General features: G+C 43.4%; 1 protein-coding gene across 2 annotated transcripts in view; it reads left to right on the top strand.

The window, feature by feature from the left end:
- Nucleotides 1–227: 227 nt before the first annotated feature.
- LOC117367761 (kinesin-like protein KIF18B) overlaps nt 228–18,003 on the top strand; it is a 73,419-nt gene continuing 55,643 nt past the window's right edge. The window contains exon 1 of one of the 2 annotated variants that reach the window (XM_033960668.1): nt 228–330. The gene's annotated coding sequence lies outside the window, so the exon portion shown is untranslated. The remainder of the gene's footprint in view (nt 331–18,003) is intronic. The other variant, XM_033960667.1, reaches the window with a different exon arrangement.

The raw sequence follows: 18,003 nt of genomic DNA on the forward strand, positions 1-18,003 counted from the left end.
ATTGGGAGTCCAACTTTCTTAGGTGAAATCCTGAACTACAACTCCCAGCATGCCAGGGAGGCCAGAGCCAGGATTGCAGCAGCCTGTTTGGTTGACTCAGGATGAAGAGATTAGCTGATTGTAACTTTTGCCCTTTTTTAATGTCTCTCTTGTGCTCATGGGTCTGCTGAGAAGCAGAGTTAAATTGAAGATCTAAGCATGTTCTGGATTCCATGGAAGTGGAGTCAACAGACAGCAGTGAATGAGGGAGACACCATCCCAGATGAAGAAACAGACTACTCACCTGCACACCTCCTAAATCAGAAAATAGGGGGGAGGCCTTCTATTGCAGTAAGTTTGTTTGACATTGAGCACACACAGAGATACCCCTGTCTGTACCATGTATCTTCTGCCACTTCTACAGTTACATCCATTGGAGACACCTGCTGAGCTCTGTGAAAATTGTTCTGCTTTGCTTTGAAATACTGGTATATAATATCCTCAAACCCTAGCAAACAGACAGCAGCAGGTGTTTGGGAAGAAGCATGCAAGATGAACAGCATAGCATTTGACTTCTGCTTTGCGTCACCACTTTCCAGGTATCATGTTCTGTCACTCTGTATAAAGTTCTCGCTCACCAGTGATCCCCTACCCCAGGGGTGTCCAATGTCGGTCCTCGAGGGCCGCAATCCAGTCGGGTTTTCAGGATTTCCCCAATGAATATGCATTGAAAGCAGTGCATGCAAATAGATCTCATGCATATTCATTGGGGAAATCCTGAAAACCCGACTGGATTGCGGCCCTCGAGGACCGACATTGGACACCCCTGCCCTACCCTCTTTATAAAGTGTCCCTCCCTCATCTGCAGGCTCTCCCTTTCCAGTGTGGGGGCTGCTCCACGCACCTAGATCTCACCCATAGCTATGTTCCTTCCTTGGGAACTGTGACTGTTTTATTGATGTGCTGTTCAGGGCCAGGTCTCTGAGGGTACAGCAGCAAGCTTCACATGTTGTGGTGGACGGAGTTCAGACTGCATTCACCAGTATGCAAGAGAGGCATGAGGCAGTGGGGGGGTTAACATTACTGCAATTGTGAGTATCAATTTGGAGTGTCTTAGTTGGATTCCCTATAGTTCAAGGAGATCCCTCTAGCCCCTTCCCCCCAAAAAATAAAATAAATTTCTGAAAACGCAGGAGAAACTTCAGCCTAGAAGGAGAGCTAAAGGAATCTGTGGAATGGAGGAGTAGTCTAGTGGTTTGAGCTGACAATCAGGCAAGCTGAATTCAATTCCCACAGCTGCTCTTTGTAATTTTTAGCAGGTCACTTACTCCTTTTCTTCCTCACATATAGGCTTAGCTTGTAAGCCCTCTAAGACAGGGAAATACCTAGAGCAGTGCTCACCAGTATTTTTTTTTTTTTAGTTAAGGTCCAATGTTCACAGCCACAGCGACCTTTCCCAGCTTTGCTGAGGTACATTATAATGATGCAGCTATGTATTTCCAGGCCGAGTCATGCTAGGTCACAATCCACAATTTGGAAACCTGAACCCACAGTACATGAATGAGTTATATTCAGGTACTCTAAGTGACTGCATGTTTAAGACTTTAATCGGGTTGCTTCAGGTACTAAGAAAAGTGTGTGCTAAATCCATAATCCCTTTATTTAATTTGATTTATAGCCCATCCTCCCCATGGAGTTCAGAATGGGTTACATGCTAACATACATAACAGTTAGCAAACAAGGCACAGAAGACTAAGGCAATATGGGTACAGTGAGGTGCATCTAGTTCAGGAGTCTCAAAGTCCCTCCTTGAGGGCCGCAATCCAGTCAGGTTTTCAGGATTTCCCCAATGAACATGCATTGAAAGCAGTGCATGCACATAGATCTCATGCATATTCATTGGGGAAATCCAGAAAACCCGACTGGATTGCGGCCCTCAAGGAGGGACTTTGAGACCCCTGATCTAGTTCAATTGTTCTGGATTAGCAGACACTAGGGAGATGCATGAAGCCTTAAGGGAGAGAATCAGTTGCACATCTATTAAGAGTACAGTGGTTTGGGAGTAACAGTCTGAATGCTAGCTTGTCCTGAGGAGTCAGGTGAAGAGGTAGGTTTTTATTGCTTTTCTAAAGCTCAAAAGTCCATCAAGGGATTTGTTGTTAGAAGTTGATTCCGGTACTTTGGTAAGAAGTGAGAGTATGACATGTTTCCTCCTGGGAGTGGAGGGGTCCCTTCTGCCTCTTCCACCTCCCCTATCCAGGATGAGCCACTGGGTATTTGCATCTTCCAAACATTAGGGCACAGTGCATCAAATCTCTCCACATGCAATTCCTTCAGGACAAAATAAATGGGTCATAGTGGCATTCTCCCATCCCTGGGTCAGGAAGGGATAACACGTGTAGAAGTCGTATGTCTCTCTGGTTGCCAAGGGGTGAGTTGTCCCTCTTAAGCCTAAAAAAACTGAGTCTGCAAAAGACCTTTCTAAATATAAAGGCAGAGTGGATTCTCTTCCTCCAGCAGGCAGGCAGACACCCAACCCCAGGTCTGGGAGAGGGGAAGGAGGAAGAATAGAGACTGTACCAGCTCAGCTTCATGCCCGAGACTGAAGCAAGGATGCCAATTCTTGCTGTAATAAGACTTTAATCTGGTCCTGCAGGGAAGGTGCCGGTACCAATGTAGTCAAAGGTGCAGTTGGCTCAGGTTGAAGTTGAGGCGTCAGGGACTTAGAAGGAGGAGGATGCTTAGTGGGAGAAAGCATCTGGAGTGATGGAAAGTGTTCCGATCATTGATACCTCTGAGAAGTTGAAGATGGTGAGGATGTGGAAGTTTGTCTGGAAGGTGAGGGTCAATGCTTCTTAGACTTTTTCCGGAGGTCCTCTGAGGCCTGACATGTAGAAGAAGAGCTGGAGCCCCCTCTGGAAAATACCGGAGGCTGAGTGGACGCCAGCATCAATGTCAGCATCGATGGAGGAGGCACATGGGCAGGTAATGGGTCTGTAAATAAGGTAGAAGTGGACCCAAACAGCTTCTCAAACTGAGTTTGGCGAGCCTTTAGAGCACTCTTTTGCATGTGAGCACAGAGATTATAAGAAACGTCCTGATACTCAGAACCTAGACACTGCACACAATAGTTATGAGGATCTGAATCTGAGATGGATCTGTTATATCAAGAGCACTTTTTGAATCTACTGGGCGTTGGAGACATCAATGGGAAGACCACTGATGCTAAATCAAAGGGCTCAATTGTAGGGGGGGTGGAGGTAGAGTAGAACCATTTCTGAAAAGGAGTCAATGTTCCCAGCCTCAATTGAGGTGGAAAGTCACCCAAAGGCCCAAATAAAGAAAAATCACCAAAATGAAGAGAAAAATTATATATTAATGAGAAAAAAATGATACGAGAAGGCACTTGTAAAGAAAATTTTACCATATACCATATACAACTTCTTTGCTTGGCAAGGTACACACGCAATGGACTGTGCTAAACTTTTAAAATGAGAGTACGCTTTGGTACATGTCTGTGCTGGGCTCCATGGACAATTACATTACATTACATTAGTGATTGCTATTCCGCCATTACCTTGCGGTTCTATTGCCCATATGTGAGAATTTACTGCCTGCTTGTCATAAGAACATAAGCAATGCCTCCGCTGGGTCAGACCTGAGGTCCATCGTGCCCAGCAGTCCACTCATGCGGCGGCCCAACAAGTCCAGGACCTGTGCAGTAATCCTCTATCTATACTCCTCTATCCTTTTTTCCAGCAGGAAATTGTCCAATCCTTTCTTGAACCCCAGTACTGTGCTCTGCCCTATAACTCCCCCTGGAAGCGCATTCCAGGTGTCCACCACACGTTGGGTAAAGAAGAACTTCCTAGCATTCGTTTTGAATCTGTCCCCTTTCAACTTTTCCAAATGCCCTCTTGTTCCTTTATTTTTCGAAAGTTTGAAGAATCTGTCCCTCTCCACTCTCTCTATGCCCTTCATGATCTTGTAAGTCTCTATCATATCCCCTCTAAGTCTCCTCTTCTCCAGGGAAAGGAGTCCCAGTTTCTCCAATCTCTCAGCATATGAGAGGTTTTCCATAGCTTTTATCAGATGTGTTGCTCTCCTCTGAACCCTCTCAAGTAACGCCTTATCCTTCTTAGGGTATGGTGATCAATATTGATGCGGACGCACCATCGCCTGATACAACGGCAGGATAACTTCTTTTGTTCTGGTAGTAATACCCTTCTTGATTATACCTAGCATTCTATTCGCTCTCTTAGCGGCAGCTGCACACTGTGCCGTCGGCTTCATTGTCATGTCCACCATTACCCCTAAGTCCCTTTCTTGGGTACTCTCCTTCAATAACATCCCTCCCATCGTATAGCTGTACCTCAGGTTTCTGCTTCCCACATGTAGTACTTTACATTTCTCAACGTTGAACTTCATCTGCCATCTCATCGCCCATTCTCCTAGTTTGTTCAAGTCCCTTTGCAATTCTTTGCAGTCCTCTTTAGTCCGAGCTCCACTAAATAGTTTGGTGTCGTCCGCAAATTTTATTATCTCGCACTTTGTCCCTGTTTCTAGATCATTTATAAATATATTAAATAGCAGCGGTCCGAGCACTGACCCCTGCAGAACACCACTCGTGACCCTCCTCCAGTCCGAGTAGTGGCCCTTCACTCCTACCCTATGTTTCCTACCCGCCAACCAGTTTCTGATCCATCTATGTACGTCTCCTTCCACCCCATGGTTCTTCAGTTTCCAAAGTAGGCATTCATGGGGTACCTTGTCATAGGCTTTTTGGAAATCTAGATATATGATGTCTATGGGGTCTCCTCTGTCCATCCGTTTGTTAATTCCTTCGAAGAAGTGCAATAAGTTCGTTAGGCACGATCTCCCCTTGCAGAAACCATGTTGGCTGGTTATCAGAAGTTTGTTTCTTTCAAAATGTTCATCGATGTTGTCTTTTATCAGTGTTTCCGCCATTTTCCCCAGAACCGAGGTCAGACTCGGAGAATGACCTTTACCAACAACATCTAGCATGTATCATTCTTTGTAACATATTTAACTCTATACAAAATTCTATGTAACAATTTTGCCTGTAACCTGCATAGAACTCTAATTAATGAGGTTTCGGTGGGATATAACATAAAATTTGATTTTCAAACACTAATTGAAAGCTATTTTCAAAGCCATTTGCTGGGGTTTGAAAGTTGCCTTCCTGTTCCCAGTTAACAGGTGTGTAGGGTTAAATAACAACAAAAAAGTTGCCATATTGAGTCAGACCAAGGGTCCATCTAGCTCAACATCCTGTTTCAACAGTGGCCAGTCCAGGTCACAAATATCTGGCAGAATCCCAAAATGTAGTGCTTCAACACTGCTTACTCCCAGGAAGGTTTAGATAGGTTCCTAAAGGATAAGGGGATTGAGGGGTACAGATAGAAGCAGAGGTAGGTTATAGAAATGGTCAGGAACCACTTCACAGGTCATAGACCTGATGGGCTGCCGCGGGAGCGGACCGCTGGGCGCGATGGACCTCTGGTCTGACCCAGTGGAGGCAACTTCTTATGTTCTTATATAAGTAGCTTTCCCCAAGAATGTTGTTGTGCCATCAACTCGTGTTCGAGTCCTAGCGACTTGATGAATTGCGGATCTAAAAAGAAATTGGTTTTCTGATAGTCCAAAAAGGTCCTCCAGCGACATCCCCATGGTTATTTTCAATGTGCCCAGCCATCTGATTGCAGGTTGCCCTCTTCGCTTGGTTCCTTCAATCTTCCCAAACACGATGACCTCCCTTTCTCCATTTCCTGTGAATATGAGAGGGCAAGAGCACTAGGGGGCAGTAAAGCACCAGAGAAGATGAATGGCTAGGACCATACATACGCTCCTCAGAGTGAAATTATACTGCTGATGCAGAAAGCGTGCACTAGGGTTCCTAACTTATTGCCCTCCCTCTCCTCAAAGCAGCAAGCAAATAGAATGTACTTGGGCAGTTTGTGTAAAGCATGTGCTAACAGTGGCGATCACGCCAAAGCTCTGTGGACACTGGTCTGCTCTAGCATCAGTTTCCGGTAAATCTGGCACACAAGAGTATGTTTTGATGTTTGTTTTATTTAGGTCTGTCCTATTTTAATATGTGGAGTTCCTTTCTATTTTGTGATATGATTGTAAACCGCTTGGACCTGTTGTAAGAATGAGTGGCATAACAAGTTTTAATAAAACATAAACAAGAAAATTGGATTGGCACTCATGGTTTGTTTTTTTACATATTGTATTCATTTATGAATAGATTCACTCAAGCTGGTGTACAGCATAGTTTGTCATAAAACTTGCAATTTAATTAACAGCATAGCAATAGTAAAATGATCAAACATAAGCATTAGTACAATCAATTAGGTAAACTTAGAAAGATCAAACTGAAGCCTAATAATAGGAGTAATAGGAAACTGCATCAGAAATACAAACCATTTAATAATCCTATAACAGAAAATGTAATGTTAAAAAGTGGTGTTACTCACCTGTAGCAGATATTCTTCAAGGACAACAGGCCAATATTCTCACCAGTGGATGACGTTATAACTCTACCCAGCATACTGTCCCTTTAAGAGCTTAAAATAGTGCTTCCACTACGCACACATGAGTGCCTTCCCACCCAACTCACGAGTGTGGGACCAGCAGTACAATAATATAGCTCTAATCCCTGGCTCTGTCATTCCCCTTTCTCATATTCTGGCTTTCTGTCTCCCCTCTCCTTCTTGTTTTTTAGTGTATGGTGACCACACCTGGCCTTTTTTAGTTTCCTTAATCATTCTTTTCCACTTCACAAGACAAAAAAGACTAGCTGAAGGGAAAGGGTCTGAAATATGTAGCCACTGCTTATTCCCCAGAGGACAGGCACGAATACACCCTTCCCTGGCCCCTTCCCTTCATCAGTTCTTCTAAGGGGCCTGGTAGGAAGCCAGCAGAGATCTCTTCCCTGTCCTTCTATCCAACTTTCCAAGTTCATGAAAGAATTGAAGTGTGCTCTGTGGGACAGGGAGTTTGGGGATAGAACTTCCTTTGGGATATGCCGGTGAACCCCCATATGAGCCACCAATCAACCAGTAATGATCTGACCAATGTTTTGTACTGAGGCATTATCCTCTCCTTGAAGCATTCTAGCATCGTTCTGGCCCTGACTACTGTCATATCACACCACTTCTCTTCCTTCAGATCATAAGATACAGGCCCATCGCGTAACCAAATAATGCCTTTTTCCAGTCCTGTAGGACCACTCATCTCCAGGGATATAATGAACGGATCCTTAAGTGGAACTGTTAGAACTCTCTCAGGTCCCATAATATCTGCCAGTGTAACCCTTCTGGCCCCAGGGTTTTCTCCCTCTTTTAGTTTTATTGGCTCTTTTCAAACCTTTCCTCTGTACCTGTAGTGATGTCAACCTCTTTCCTATATATACACCTGCTGATCGCTGTCATTCTTTTTCTCCAATCCCTTCTTTGGTGAATAATAAACATAAGTATTTATTTATGTAATGAATCTTCTATCCTGCACCATCCACTATTCAGGTAGCTTACAAACAACATACACATTCTTTTAAGACACCACAACAATAAAACAAAGTTGGTAGTTTAGTAGAGGGGAGAAAAGTACTGTATTACATTACATTACATTGATGTCTTCTATCCTGTGTCACATTCCGGGCTCCTGTAAGGCGCAGCGAGCACCTGGGAATGTGACCAAAGCTGAAACCCGACGTGTCCCTTTCCACTAAGGGATCCTTCAGGTCTTTAGAACAGGCACATTCTAAACTTATCAGCATGCAAAGTATAAAGGCATCTTAGTCAGAAATGGCAAAGCAAAAATAAACTTTATTTCAACCACTGGTTGAATAAATCAAAAAAATATAGGCAACAGCCTTGTAGTTCAAGATGGACTGATATTGCATGAAATACAAAGGTTCACAATAATATAATTAGGCAGTTGAATCTGGGTCAGCACTGCCTTGTGTACAGTCCCCTGCTTCTGGACTTTAATCAGTCAAGAAATACAGTTCTCTTCACCAGAGCAGTAATAATCAGATAAGTAATGCTTTTATCCAACAGTCCAGAACACATAAGAATCACAGCATTATTCAGAGTTCAAAATCAAGCAAACGTTTCCCTCTAAACGTTGCTGTAGCAATCAGGCACAGCTGTGCAGGACCATTGAGATTTCCCAGCTGAATCATCATACAGGAAATACATTCAAAATGGTTTGTCAGAAAACACACACATTCCTGCTTTACAGAAAACCTAAAAAATGTGGCTTCCCAGGAGAGCTTCACTGGCTTCAAACGGGTAAGAGACAAGCTTGCAGCATAAAGAAATTAAATCCCAATCTTAGGCTTACTGGGTCTCCATGGGTGTTGGCAGAGTGTCAGCTCCTACACAGCTTTCCTGCCCCTCCATGGCTTCTCCTTCTGGCTGTACTCCAGTGTCCCAGACAGGAGGTAACTCATCTGCCTCAGCATGGGACAGTCTGTGAGAGACTGCCTCCTCTCAGCTTCCCATTCTCCCGTCTCTCCTCTCTCCCCCTCATATGTCCCCTGTGCCTCGTTATATCTTGTGGATAACCACTCCCCCTCTGAGAAGGTGGGGGGGGGGGAGGGTTTTCCACACACCAGCTTGCTTCCTGCTATTACAGGCAGGTTTCTCCCTAGCCCTGATTTTAACAGGCTGTTCAAACTGAATAAGCTTTCTGACAGTGACAGGTCTGCATGGAGTGTAGGATTTTTCTCTTAATCTTATCCTGCCCTGTCTCTTCTACCTACATGTCAGAATCAGAGCAGAAGTCAGCTTCATCAATCAATTGGCAGGTCACCTGATCAGCCCTCCTGCATCTAGGTGCACTGTGAATACTCCTGATCACTGGGGCAAAACCCGGTACGGATTCGGGTTTGTTTTGGCCAAAACCCGAAACGGACCTGGGTTTGTCACACCTGCCAATACCTTTCAGTTCTAGGCGGTTTATAACAATAAATTAGCCTGGGCATTCCCAGGGAGATTACAAGGTTGATAGCTATAGTATGCGTCAGGATCTGGGACTGGTCGATACGGTTTGGTTAGATCATTTGACAAATTTCTTGAATAGTATGGTTTTCAGTTCTTTCCTGAATGTTTTGTAGTTGGGCATCATGGTCAGCAGATTTGAGAGGTGGTGGTCTATTTTTGCTGCTTTGGTAGCTAGTAGACCATCATATATTTTTTTGCCTTGCATACTTTTGATTGGGGGATGGGTAAAGTGTGCTTGAGTTCTCCTTGGTCTGGATGTGTTTTTCCTGATTAGGCAGTTGTTCAGATAGCTTGGTCCATTTCCATTTAGGGCTTTGAATAGGGTGCAGTAGAATTTGTGTTGCATGCGTGCTTGTACTGGGAGCCAGTGTAAGTCTTGGAAAGCTGAGGTAATGGGGTCGTATTTTTTTCAGCGAGTATATTAGTCTTAGGGCTGTATTTTGGACTGTTTGTAATTGTTTTAGCATGTTGGCGGGGCATGACAGGTAAAGTATGTTACAGTAGTCCAAGAGTCCTAGTATTGGTGCTTGTACTATGAGTTTGAATTGTTTGTTGTTGAAGTATTTTTGAACTTGTCTTAAGTTGCGCATGGTTGTGAATGCCTTCTGAATCGTTTTGCTGATTTGAAGTTGCATGGTGCAGCCTTTGTATATCATTATTCCCAGCAGTTTTAGGTTGGGTTGTAAGGGATATGTGATGGAGTTTATTTCTAGGTTTGTTATGGTTGGGGCTTTGTTTCTTTCTAGAAGTAAGAATTTGGTTTTGTCTTGGTTCAGTTTTAATTTGTGGTCTCTTATCCATTTTGAAACTGTTTCTAGTGCAATGTGTAGTTTGTTCGTTGTGTTTGGGGTGATTTGGTCGAAAGGCAGGAGGATGGTGATATCGTCTGCGTAGCTGTTTGACGTTATACCTTGTTTGTCTAAGCATGTGCCAAGTATGGCTATGTAAAGGTTGAAGAGTGTTGGTGATAGTGGGGAGCCTTGGGGGACTCCGTAAGGGTTGTTCCAGGATTCTGATTGTTCATTTTTTGCTTTTACTCTATATCTTCTTGAGCGGAGGAATCCTTCAAACCAATTGTAGACTTTGCCTGTGATTCCTATTGCCTCCAGTGTTTGTAGTAGGATGTCATGATCTACTAGGTCGAATGCCTCTGTGAGATCGAGTTGTATGAGTAGCATTTTTTTGCCTTTGCTTACGTGTTGTTTGGCTGTGTCTAGGAGAGAGACTAGTGTTTCTGTACGTAGTTGCCTCTGAAGTCTGATTGTGAGGGGTGAGGAATGTTGTGGGTTTCTAAGTATTCGGTGAGAAGTTCCATTAGTTTGACGTACACTTCTCCCTCCATATTCGTGGTTTCCGTATCTGTAGTTTCGCTTATTCGCGATTTTTTGGCCACTGACTCTGCCCCCCAAAAAAACATCATCACTAAAAGTTTTTTTTCTTTTACTGTACAGTACTGATAAAAATGTTTATTACTTACCATTACTGTACTTTAACTTTGAAAATTGCTGCTTCCATGCTTTCTCCCACAAATTTGCTGCTTCCATGTTTCCCAATGTGCACTGAGAAAAACGCTGCTTCCCAGCATCCTTAGAGAGAAAGGCTTCTTCCCAGCATGCATGAAATCGCTGGTTGGCTGCCCTGAAATCGCTGGTTGGCTGCCCTGAAATCACTGCTTGCTTGCCTGCCACTATTCGAGGTTTCAATAGGAAAAACGATGGCGCTTTCCCCAAACCGCGAACAACATATAAAAAAGTTATTTGCAGTTTTTCCATATTCACGCCTATTGGCCGCCCGCATCCACAGTGAATACGGAGGGAGAAGTAGCGGTATTGAGGCTATAGGTCTGTAATTGGATGGCTGATTTGTTGCTCTCTTTGGATCTTTCAGAATAGGAGTTATGATGATTTCAGCAACTTCTTGTGGAAATTGACCCTCTGTGAGCATGTAACTAAACATACAACATTCCGGGAAAAAATGAAAACCTTCCTCTTTGACAGCTGAACCTACTTGACTTCTCAGAAATGAATCTTTCCACCTCTTTCGCTAAATGAGCTCCTAGACAACTATTATTTCTTGCCCCCCTCTTACCCTCCCCCCTTTCAAGGCCCCTTTTAGTCCCTCCTCCTGATCCCCTTTCAACCCATCTCTGAATGTCACCTAGAGCCTGAATAGGTATGTGCGACACAGAAATAGAAGATTTGATTAGATTAGAGTAACTAATCCACCGCATGAGATGGGTGCGGAATCTAGTGCTGGCGGCTTTTAACAGGTATGGGGGACAATGGTTGAGGTCGTAGGCTACATGACTGTATTTTTTTGTAGAATTTGTCTAGGTCGTGCCATTGTGTGTAAAATCTGACCAGTTTCTGTCTGCTGCATAGGCTTCTTTAGGTGGTATCGATATTTTGGTCCCGGTGAAGGTGTTTCTGGCTGTTGATATTTTGTTTCTGAAGAATTCAGCCAATTGATTGGCTGTGGGGGGAGGGGCGGTTTTGGTGGCCAGGTAGGGTTTGGTGTCTGTGAGTTCCTTTAGTAGTTTGAAAAGGGTTTTGGTGTCTTGGATTTCTATGCCTATCTGATTGGTGTAGTATGCCTTTCTTTTTTCTTTTAGCTTTTGTTTGTTCAGTGTTCTCTAGGTTGTTTTTGTGTGTTCTCGGTTGTTTTTTCTCCATTCTCTTTCAAGACGTCTGCATTGTCATTTGAGTTGCAGTAGTTCATTGTCAAACCATTTATCTGAGCGTCTGCAGATTCTGGTCTTTTTCTGTGGTTGTCATGTCTTCGAGGATGGATGTCTTCGAGGATAGATGTGCTTAGGGTGCACCAGTGGTTAATGAAGTCCTTTGAGTTTCCATCTTGTAGCAGGTTGTCTACTTTGTTCCAGAATTTAGGTGGATCAATCTTTTTGTGTGCTTTGTTTGTTAAGCTTTGGTTATTTTGTTTGGTTTTGCCCTGTGTCCAGTTGATTTTGAAGGTGTACATGTAGTGGTCTGACCAGAGGGTGCATGACCATGTTCCATTTGTGGTGTAAATTTCTGGTGTGGTGAGTTGTTGGGACATGAAGGCTGCTATGTCAAGTTGGTGGCCCTTTTCGTGTGTGGTTTGTGGGTCAAGGATTCTGTAGGATAGGGTTTTGAGGAATGAGATGAGGTTTTCTGTTTTGTTGGAAGATTCATCTTCCAGGTGGTTAAGATCGCTTAGGATTAGGTTGTATGTTGATGTAAGGGAGTTTCCGAGTATAAATTCTTTGAATTCCGATTTTGCTATGTTCCATTTTCCTGGTGTTATGTAGCAAAGCAGGCAGGTTAGGGTTCCTTTGAGTGTGGGGCCCGATAATTGGCAGGCGGGTAGATTCATGTGTGGGGTGGAGGTTTTGTCCTGTAGCAGTATATTTAGAATATTTTTGGCCAGGATGGCTAGTCCTCCTCCTTGTTTTTTGTCTCTACAAACTACTTGTATTTTGCAGCCTTGTGGGCAAACTTCCGTTATTCTGGGGTCAGTGTCTGAGGTTAGCCATGTTTCTGTGAGGAAGAGGCATCCTAGTTTTTTCTGTTTCTATCCAGTCCTTTATGATCTCAGATTTTGGGCCTAGGGATCTGATGTTCATGTATGCACTTTTTATTGATGTAAATTCAGTTTTAGTGTTGTGTGATATTCTTGGGTAGATGAGGAGGGGTGGGTTTGATCCTGGGATGGTTTCAGGAGGCGTTAGTGGGTCTTCCCCCCAGGTCTGGGGGATGCTATGGTGCATGCAGGTGGAGCAGTCAACCACATTTATATGGTTACTCTCTGCTGGGTGGTGGTTTCTGTTGCTTGTTACTATAACTGGAATTGGTGAGTTATAGTTTCCTTTTGTTTTTCGGAATGTTAGGATCAAGAGTAGTAGGGTGATGACTATTTGTTTCTGTTTTATTTTTTCATTTTTTGTGGAGTTGGGAGGTGAGGATTGGGTGGAACGAGCTGTGTTTCTTTTGGTATTTTCACTGATGATTTTTGTGATAGGGCGAGGATTATTTTGTTGTAGGGGGTTCTTTTGGTATAGTTTGGTGTCAAAGGGCTGCCCAGATGGTCCGCCTGCAGGATGTGTCCTTTTTTTTTGGTGGCCCTCAAACAGGGTTGAAGAGGTGCAAGAGCTCTGTAGTGGGCAGAGCCAGGATCAATTCTCGCATCTGGAGTAGCGTTGTGTGGAGGGAGAAGGGACAAGCTGGAGGGAACCTTCCTCTGCCTTGCTGTTCTCTGGAAAAAACCCTTTTGGCGGCTCTCAAGTTGAGTTGAAGATGAGCAGGAACTCTACAGTAGGCAGAGCCAAGCCTGATCCTCGCGTCTGGAGTGGCGTTGGGCGGAGGAGCAGGATGGAGGGAACCTTCTTCTGCTTTGCTATTCTCTGTGAAGACCTATCGGCGGCCTCTAATAGGGCTGATGAAGAACAGGAACTCTGTAGTGGGCAGAGCCCGATCTTGCATCTGGAGTGGCATCGGGCGGGGGAAGGAGGGACAAGATGGAGGGAACCTGCCTCCTTCCTCTGCCTTGCTGTTTTCTGGAAGAAAAAAAAAAAAAAAGAAGACCTTTCAGTGTCCCTCAAATAGGACTGAAGAGGAGCAGGAACTCTGCAGTGGATGAAGCCCGATCCTCGTGTATGGAGCGGCGTCGGGCAGAGAAAAGAGGGACAGAATAGAGGGAACCTTCCTCCTTTCTCTGCCTTGCTGTTTTCTGGAGAAAAACCTTTCAGCGGCCCTCAAATAGGGCTGAAGAGGAGCAGGAATTCTGTAGTGGGCACTGGGCAGAGGCAAGATCAAAGACCTTTCAAGGGCTGGCAGGAAATGGCTGCTCAGGGAAGAAAGGGGGGCGGGGCTTCCCACCAAAGAAAAAGTAGAACCTTGCTGTTCTCCCTTGCTGGTCTCCCTTCCCCTCACTGTGCTGGAAGTATAGCCAGCACATTTGTTTGCCTAGGGTCCTTCAAGGTAATCCAGCCTTTTTTATACAGTAGGATCTCCCATAGGCCTAGTCCTTATCTTCATTACACGGCAGGGCCAGTAAGCCTCCTGTAGATGGAACACTATGGGGAGGGGAGATGACAGGGTATTAAAAGTGCTGAGAGTTTCAGCACCCTAAGGATTTAAATTTAATTGCTTCCCTTTCCAAATACAAGTTCAATATGAGTTATATTTAGGTACAACTATTCCCCTGCCCCAGAGGGCGTACAATCTAAGTTTGCACCTGAAGTAATGAAGTGACTCGCCTGAGGTCAGCACCAGCAGAAAATGAACTCTGGCCTTGTGCAGTCTCAGCTTGCTGCTCTCACCATGAGGCCACTCCTCTCCTGAGAAAATAAGAGCAAACCTCCCTGGAGCGGGAGGCCTGTGTGATGGAGACAAGCAAGATGATATAAACTGATGTTGGAGGGGAGTGCATTCTGGCAAGTTTGTATATGTATGTGCATGTCATGGAGAGGGCTGAGCCTTTCTCTCAGCATTTCAAAGCCAAGGTACTCCCTTATAATGTTAAGTTGTTAATGATCATAACAAACCCGTCAGGTGAGGGGCATAGCAAGGTCAGGAAAACTTCTCAGTCCACCTCTTTTAGCACTTGCCTCATTCTGATTTCGTGCCCTGTTTACATTCCTTTCTGCAGAAATCCCAGAACATAGAGCAGGTGCTTCAACACCTCCAATACTGAACAAACCGCTGTGTCCAGGGAGAATAATTTAGCTTGGATTTAGCTCCTTCAATAGTTTGTAAAAGAAATCTTCTCCTATGCTCCAATCTCCACAACCTACTTCGATCAAGTACCCCCATAAAATCTCAACATCTTGAAAGAAGTGTATGGCCACATCTAGTCTGCACTTTCATCCACTAGAGGGAAATATATTTTTTAATCCTGGTTATATAATATAAACTCTATCAGTCCCAGAATATACCATATTTCACAATCATAACTTTTCATTATGTTGCTGAGAGGCAAATTTATAAAGTGCTCATAAAATGGCTACTTTGAAGTGCTATTGTGCTCATTTCATATTTGAAGGAAGTAAGGATGCACCATTTTCAGTCATCGCACTGGTATATAAGAAATAAATTACATTACATTACATTACATTATACTTTATGGTGAGGCAATGCTTAAAGCTAAAAGAAATAAAGCAAGAACCCTTATCTTGTTAATGGATAGTTCTGCTTCTCTCCAATAGACGCGTTTTAGATAAGTCCCAATTCTCTCCAATAGACGCAATATTTCCTTCGATACTTATTTTAACTTTTTAGTCAGAATTCTTTAACTCCACCTTCGTGTTGAAAGTGCTGTCATATATTACCCAACAAGGATCCCGGTTCTACCAGTCACAGCTTCTTCAGGGGTATACTAAAAAAATTATCTCTTTAAACGTACTTCCTCCATAAAAAATGCAAAACAATATTATGTAGTAATATAAATACTAATTTGTTACTCTCATTTCAATGGCTCGCTTGAGGGAATATCTAGCCCCCTCCCCCTCTGAGAACGGTCAAAAGATGCCAGCATTTCCTTCCAACTCGCTCAAAATGATATATCACATGTTCTCTTCCTTGAACAGTACTTGGTTCTCCACCGCAGGACTATGATTGGTTCACTCAGTCTTGTCAAAAGCATACAATTTCAACTCACATTCACTTTATTTTCTAAATTCCCAGCCCTCTTATAAGTTAGTCCATTCCACTTCTCTATTTACGGTAATCCATATGGTTTAACTGTGTTCCATTGAAATATAAACTTTTGTTCACTACATAACAGCTTCAGGAGAATATTACCCCATGGTAAATTTCAGAAGATCTGGAGACCATTAACAGATTTTTGTAATGAATGATTAACTTTTCCCAAGATAAGATATTTGATTAGAAGGGAAATGGGTGGGTTTTATTTTTGTTATTTCATAATATATGATTATATAAATAGTTTCAATATAATGGTATTTGTATGTAATATTGTGATGGGAGGGGAGGATTTTCTATTTAATAAGAATAATTTAAATATTAGGTTTATTACATAATATTTAAAATATTATAGAATATTAATTTGTAATGAATTGTTATACTTAATGTATTATATGAGAGTTAATCAAGTGTGTATTTTTAAGTTCATATGAGTTTATCTGCTACACTTGTTGTAACATGCAAAAATGAATAAAGAATTTAAAACAAAATCTGCTAGTCTGGCCAAATGAAAATTAAGCGGATAGAGATATGGGTCTCTTGAAATAGTGGGGCTGCTCTCCACCCTTCATTTTCTGGGTCTGGCTGTGCTTCCTCTTCAGTCCCTTTCCTAGACTGTTTTCTGCTTCTGTTTCATAAGCATAATCCTCAGCTTTCCCGCTCTGACATGTCCATTCCAGTCTCTCCACACTGCTTGCAGGCAGAAGAGCTGGGAAGAGCTTTAACCCTTTGAGCTGAGTGTACATTGACCCCGACTACAAGAGGTTCAGAAAGGAAATAAAAACCATTTCTCTTCAAGAAATCCCTGAGTAAAGCCTAATACCACGAATACCTCCCTCCTACCTACCCCTGATCCTACCTCTCCCTCTCTCAGAAACGATCTCTGATCTAACTTTGTAACACTTCCCTCCACAACTCTTATTGTAATCCGCTTTGAACTGAAAGGTAATAGTGGAATAGAAATCTGTAATGTAATGTAATGAAGACAGAGCTGTTGAGAGCACTTGTCACAAACAGATTAAATGCGATGTGTCCGTAACAAAGTTTTCACCACCTTCAGGAGGCTTTTTTAAATGATTTGGAAAACACTATACAAATTATCCTTCTCTGGACCCAGTGAAGATGGTTCAGTATTGTGAGTGCTCAAGGCTAATGTGGCAACCATATAACTTAATTCTTGCTCTTTGCAGGAGGGAAAGAGAGGGATCTTTTTTGCAACTGGGGAGAAAATCACCCACCTGCAGACACCATAAGCAAGGATGCTTTGCATCCCAGGGTACTCCAGCCGTAGTGCCTTCAGCTCTCATTACTCTTAAAGGAGCCCTACCTAGATCTCCTGTAAGTTTCTGTCCCAGTCATTCTCTCTTAATCTGCCACTAGCCCTAAGGCCATAGGAGCAGACATCTCACACATTCGTGAGGTCCATGTCTCACAGCCATATGTCGTGAATGGGAATACAATGAGAGTAACATAGATGACGGAAGATAAAAACCCGAATGGTCCATCTAGGCTGCCCATCCTGATTCAATCTTAAAAAAAAAAATAATTTTCTTCTTCTTCTTATCTATTTCTGGGCAAGAATCCAAAGCTTTGCCCAGTACTGTTCTTAGATTCCAACTACTGAAGTCTCTGTCAAAGCTCACTCCAGTCCACAGGTGTCAAACTCAAGGCCCACGGACCAAATCCAGCTTGCCTGGTCATGTTATGCAGAACGTGGTCCGTTTTATGCGGCTCCCTCCCCTCACAGCTGTAGTGTGCACGGAGCTGCATGCAGCGGCTCCTCGCGTGTTCCACACCTCATGCAGAAGCATTCCCTCTGACGCTGTGATGTCAGAGAGAAGGCTTCCGGTTCAGGTGCAGGACGCATGAGGAGCCGCTGCACACGGCTCTGTGCACACTACAGCTGTGAGGAGGAAGATGCTGGCCACAAGATAACACCGGGGGACATCGGACCGCGGACTGCATAAAATGGCCAGGTTGGAGCCGGCCGAAGGTGAGGCACAGCATGGAGGGAGGGAGACAAAAAAGGTAGGGGGAATGATTTTATTTTCATGTTAGTGTTTGAATTGTGTCAATTTTGAGCATTTTAATCTGCTATCTTTTGCACTGCTCAGGAAGAAATACATTTGTTTCTTTTTCTCTGGGGGTGTTTTTTTTTTTTTTTTTTAAATATATTAGTACTTTTAGTTTTTGGTCCCGTATTTGCATAAGGGTTATCTGTGTTCTGGTAGGAATGAATGTTGAGAAGCATACAGTGTGTCTTGTGTAGTTTAATTTTGTGGTTACCGTATATAAATACTGAAATATAAACT

The sequence above is a fragment of the Geotrypetes seraphini genome, chromosome 10, assembly GCF_902459505.1.
Source record: "Geotrypetes seraphini chromosome 10, aGeoSer1.1, whole genome shotgun sequence".
NCBI lineage: Eukaryota > Metazoa > Chordata > Amphibia > Gymnophiona > Dermophiidae > Geotrypetes > Geotrypetes seraphini.